Consider the following 6,105-nt stretch of genomic DNA (forward strand, 5'->3'; position numbering starts at 1 on the left):
GCTGGTTTGAAATCGACCTTCTCCGGGATGTGACCTCATCAACTGTGATAACTAAATTGAAGAGACATTTCTCTGTTTTCGGCACACCACACACACTCATCTCTGATAATGCTGGACAGTACGCCAGTCAGCATTTCAAGGACTTTGCAAAACAGTGGGACTTTGTTCACATCACCAGCAGTCCTGAATACCCACAGTCAAACGGACTAGCAGAGAGAGCAGTTCGCAGTGCAAAGCAGCTGATGGAACGTTCACACAGAGATGGCACAGATGTCTTCCTCAACCTGGTAAATCTCAGAAACATTCCCCGCGATCTGACGTTAGGCTCTCCTGCTGAACGCCTGATGTCGCGACAAACACGTGCAGCCATCCCTGTGAGCACCAAACTGTTACAGCCAAACCCAAAAGATGCACAACTAATCAGAACACAACTCCTCAACAGGCGGCTCATCTTAAAGCGCCACTATGACATCTCAAGTTCTCCTCTAAAACCCCTGGCAGAGGGACAAGTGATCAGGATGCAGACCCCAAAAGGATACGATCGGCTTGGCGTTGTCAAGGACGTGAGCGAGAAACCACGCTCTTACATAATCCAAGCCAACGGGACTTCATACAGACGGAATCGTCGTCACATCATTCCTGTTCTCGAGCCGTTGCTCCAGCAACAGCAGCCTCAAGATTTCGACCCTCAAAACACTGACCCCTCTATGATGGACTGTTTACCCCACACACCACAAACACCTGAGAGAAACAGCAGGCTGACACAGAACAGTTCCCCTTCACTACCAAGACACGCATCACATTTCCCTTGCAACAACAGTGACACACCATACATAACACGACCAGGTCGCACATGCAAACCAAACCCTAAATATGTGCAGTAACACTGTTGGACAATCTTGTTAAAGTGATATGTTTAGTCATTTCCTTTTCCTGTTACCTGGTAAGGTATTTAGTAATGGTTTATTGTTTGTGTCACCAAATGCTAAAGGAATGTTCAATATCCTCTGCCTTAAATGTTATTTACTTTCAGATATGAACATCAGCTAAAGAGAAGGGATGTAGATCATTCTCATATGATTAAGTTTGTCCTTTGCAGGCCACCGTAGATGGTGCGCCACCCGGTGACGTGTTAAGATAATAGGCATTCAGTTGTTAGTCGGCATGCAACGTACATGTTCACTGTTCATGCTGTGGTCATAAATAAAGCCACCACTTACCTATGCATTGTGTATTCCTTGTACATACACACATGCATGTATTAAGAAGTATCGACAACTTCTACAAACTGTGTTAAAAGAAATTGTAGCACTCTAAGGAACATATGAAATGCAATAATGCAATAACAGTGCAATAATGAAATTAAATTACATCAAACTTTATTTTCACTCAAACAGTACAGGCACATATGATATATTGCACAGCATAAAGAGATCATGTAAATTGTGCATTGTGTAAACAACAGACAACTGTTGGCTCCTGTGGGCATGACCTAAATAAGGCAGTTTATTTTGGTTTTAAAATGCTGAGATATTTACTGCAGAACTGTAACCTTCCCTCAACAAAATCGTCAACAATTTTCGGGAGCATGTGGGCAAAGTAGAATGTGCGCAGCCTTATGATATGCCTTCAGACTGTCCATTGCTTTTCCATCTATTGCCATGGATTGAACGAAGTAGGAGCAAATTTTGCTGTACGTTATGCTGGGCCACGTCGTCATGTTATCCTCCCAGTTTTGCACTGAATTCGGGTGGGGGAGAGTAACGCCATCTCCAGTCAAAGAAGTAGAATCGTGTTCCCAAGCTAGCATCACTGTTAGCATCGAAATCGCTGTGTTTACACCAGTGCCCGTCTGACTGTTTACACCGGTTTACACCGACAGACGCTGTGCAAAAGACTTCCGGCGGAAATGAAGTGCATTTGTGTAGGGTTATGGCGCTACCCGTGGTTTGGCGCGTAAACTTGTCTATACTTCTCGGCTCGTTTGGTTTCCGGTCATTCCGGATGTTGCCACATGCTACTCTCGTCTGTAAACAATAATGTATTCAAATAAACTGTACTTTCATTTAATATTCAACATGGTAGTATCTCGACATCTATCGTTGTAGTGTTAAATCAGTAGGTTTCGGTTTTCACCACACCAAGTCATTTCGCTTCTCAATTCACCTCTTTAGGAAATCGTATATTAGCCACATGCTACATGCTAACCGTAGATGAAGGATTTTCAGAATAAAAGCTTAACTGCTTGTGCACAAGAATTTCTGGTTTTTCAGTATAAAAGAGCGTTTAAACTGACGGTATGTTTAAGCTACATTATACCATCAAAACATTGATTTTAATTTCTAACAGTTGCACATAGCTCCAACGATCACACACACACACACACACACACACACACACACACACAGACAGACAGACAGACAGACAGACAGACAGACAGACAGACAGACAGACAGACAGACACACACACACACTTTATTGTTGTATTGTATGAGAGAGGTTCCAGGTTGAATTGAGGCGAACATTTGTAATGTTCAGAGGTTGTTGTGTTTAATATTCATGGGAATATTTGTCATTGTTCAAATGATAATAAACATTTGCATAAAGCATATCTGTCCACTCATATGTTGATAAGAGTATTAAAAACTTGAAAAATATTCCTCTAAGGTACATTTAGAACAAATAAAAAATTTGCGATTAATTTGCGATTAATCGCGATTAACTATGGACAATCATGCGATTAATCGCGATTAAATATTTTAATCGACTGACAGCCCTAGTAATTAACTACAGAAACAAAGTTTTTTCTGTCCTTTAAGTAGGATTCAATTTAGAACTGTTTTCCGAAAGTCCCACCCAGTTTTCCAGTCGGTCTAGTAATATGTTGTGGTCAACAGTGTCAAACGCAGCACTGAGATCTAATAATACTAACACTGAAGTTCTGCCACTGTCTGTGTTTAAGTGGATGTCATTGAATACCTTTACAAGAGCAGTCTCAGTGCTGTGGTTTGGACGAAAGCCTAACCGGAACACATCAGAACAGTTATTTAAATGCAAGAAATTACTCAAGTGTTGAAAAACAACTTTTTCAATAATTTTACCTAGAAATGGCAGGTTTGATATGGGCCTGTATGTCACGATCTGTCTGTATTTTATTTTTGTCCAGTGTAAATCTGTCTTTTTGGTTTCCTGTTTTAGTTTGAAAAGTGTTCAACCCCTGTGTTGTCTGTTGCTTCCTGTCTCTGTGTACCCTCCTGCCTGATTACCCGATTGTGTTTACATTGTGCCCCTGTGTTTTCGCCTCCCTCCTCACCTGTGTCTTGTTTGTTTGATTAGTCCTGTGTGCATTTAGGTTCTGCTTTTTCTGTTCGTCGTTGTGAGATCCTTGTTGTTGTTGACTGTGTTCACGGGGGAGAGAGTTCTCGTCTGTATGTTACTTGTAGCCTTGAAATAAAGGTATTCTCTGTTAAACCTACATTTGGGTCCTGCCTGCTTCGCTCAACCCTGACACTGTAATTGTTCATTACTGAAGCATAGATTATAATTTTTTAAGAGCGGTTTAATGACTGCAGTGTTCAGGGCCTGTGGAAAAACACCTCAGTGAAGAGACTTGTTTACTATATGAAGTAGATCAGAGGCCTGTACTACGAAGCCAGTTCAACCTAACCTGGATATGTTTGAGTTAGCTGGTTGGCCTAATCCAAAACATACGCGCTCTCGCTAAGTGGTCCTACGACTTGGGTTATCAAGTGGATCGCTCAAGCCAGCCGTGTCCTATCTACTGTAGTTAGGTGCGCGTTCACATAAAAGGGGTGGTATCTGGAGCATTCGACAAATCACAAACATGGACAAGCGTACTGACAGCGTAGCGTCATACTTCCTGAATGAAAAGTGAACTATAATATTAGACAAATATGAAGAAGTTAAACTTTAAACATCCATGACTTAAACACTTTATCCAGGATAAAAGCCACATAGCTGCACCTGCAAGGTGAATACAGCTGGTAACAGAAAAAGTGTTTGAATGCACACATTAACAGGTTTATGATATCACTAAGACAGGATCTGACTTTAATTACATTTGACTCAAGTGTTTCGTCAACTTAATGTGTTGCTTAAAATAATACTTCTGTATACAGTATGTGACACTGTGAGTGTCTGCACTCACAGTGCCGCGGACTGTACTTAATGTTACTTTGATCCGGTTACTTATGTTGTGGCAGATATTTAAGTAAGCTTTCTTAACGCTAATGTTATAATAGTCAGATTGCTCTGAAGATGGGAGGTGATATTCTATAAATGTTCACCTTCACATAGTCGGTGATTTTGGCCGGCCGTCTTTCCTGCAACGGCAGTTTAAACTGTATTTCCTCCGCACACTGAGTTCTGTCAGCAGGCGGTGCTTTCACTGAGTTGATCTCTTATCCTGGAACCTATCCTGCTCCGGCGCAGGCTAGCCATTCAGAATAAGTTATCTAGCCCACTAAAAAGTGAACCAGCTTCGTAGGACCGGAAAACCCAGAAGTTATCTTGCTAAACGAAAATCCTGCTTCGTAGTATACCCCCCCTGGTTAGCCGCCCACCATAAGTTACCATGGAGATCTAGCCCGCTAAAAAGAGAACCAGCGTCGTAGGACCGGAAACCCCGAGTTTTCCCTGAAGTTAGCTGGCTAAGCCAAAATCCTGCTTCGTAGTACAGGCCAGAGTCCTGCATCGGGTCGGGTGACCCGCAAAAAAGGTGATTCGCGGGTGGTATTTTTTCAAACACTTTTTTCCGGGTTCGGTTATGGGTAAAACAAAGATGATGCCGGTCGGGTCGCGGGTCTTGCATAATAAATATATTTAAATAATAATAATTTAGTTTAATGTTTAAATCCTCAGACCTCTCCCCCGCGGGACCGTGCATAATCATAACCTCTGCAGCGCATCAATCTGCTTCTGGGCGCGCCACATTCTGAATGGCTGAGGTGAAGCTCTCTAGCGGAGAATACAGCATTTTCCAACACTTCCTCAAGAGCAAAATCCAATGTCTGGGAGGCTTTTGGTCTCCTCCTAGATGGAGAGAATAACCAACATCCCACGCTTTTTGAGAGAAATATGCAACTGTGTGTGTTAATAATTGCACGTTTTCACTGCTATGCGGATTCGGGTCGGGTTGCGGATCCTGTGCCGACGGGTCGGGTCGGGTTGCGGAACTAATCGGTAATATGTGCGGGTAGCGGGGCGGGTTCGGTATTGCACGTCGCGGGTGCGGGGCGGGAGCGGGTCTTGAAAATCAGACCTGTGCAGGACTCTGGTACAGGCCTCTGAGGCAATGCAATGAAAAACATTTTTGAACTTGAGAATGCAATTCCTGAAGAAACTGCTAGTGGGAATGCTTTATGCTGAAAATCTGACGCTAAACTGCTATGCTGAAATGTAATGTGTAAGAAGAAAGTGAAGAATTTAGATTGAAATGATACATGAACACTGGGGGCTTGAATATGTGATGAGAGAAGAAAAGAAAGTAAAAAGGCTTGGAAAAGCAGCAGAGTATTTGAACTGCAAACTTTTGAACTAACTTGATGGTGAATGATCTGTCGCCATGCCAACGGCATTTGATGACATCCCATAATACGCTTAGATGCGTTGATGGCTGCATCGTTATCTTCTCTGGTCCCCTCCCCAATCTGATCAATGATGACATGTATAGCCGCATGTCATAATTTCAGCGCTGGTTGTCTTGGTGGTGCCCAGCAAACAATGTGGGCTTCGTAAATAATTGGACAGCCTTCTGGGGAAAACCTGGTCTGATTAAGAGAGACGGCATTCATCCTACTTTGGAAGGTGCAAATCTCATTTCGGCAAACATTTCAGGGCTTTGTGGACTTAATCCATGACAAACTGGAGTTGAGACCAGGAGGCGGAGTCGCAGTCTTTTTATCGCTCTCTCCTAGGCAGTCATCCATAGGAATCCCGAACCCAATAAAATACCCAATATTAACGGTGTGTGTGTCTGCCCAAGGACAATTTAAGGTAAAACCTAATAGAGGTGTCATACATAATAACCTAATAAAAGTAAATGTAACAACTACTACAGTGCAACAAAACAGGAAGATTAAATGT

The sequence above is a fragment of the Notothenia rossii genome (genome assembly GCF_949606895.1).
Source record: "Notothenia rossii genome assembly, contig: scaffold_106, whole genome shotgun sequence".
In the NCBI taxonomy this organism is placed as follows: domain Eukaryota; kingdom Metazoa; phylum Chordata; class Actinopteri; order Perciformes; family Nototheniidae; genus Notothenia; species Notothenia rossii.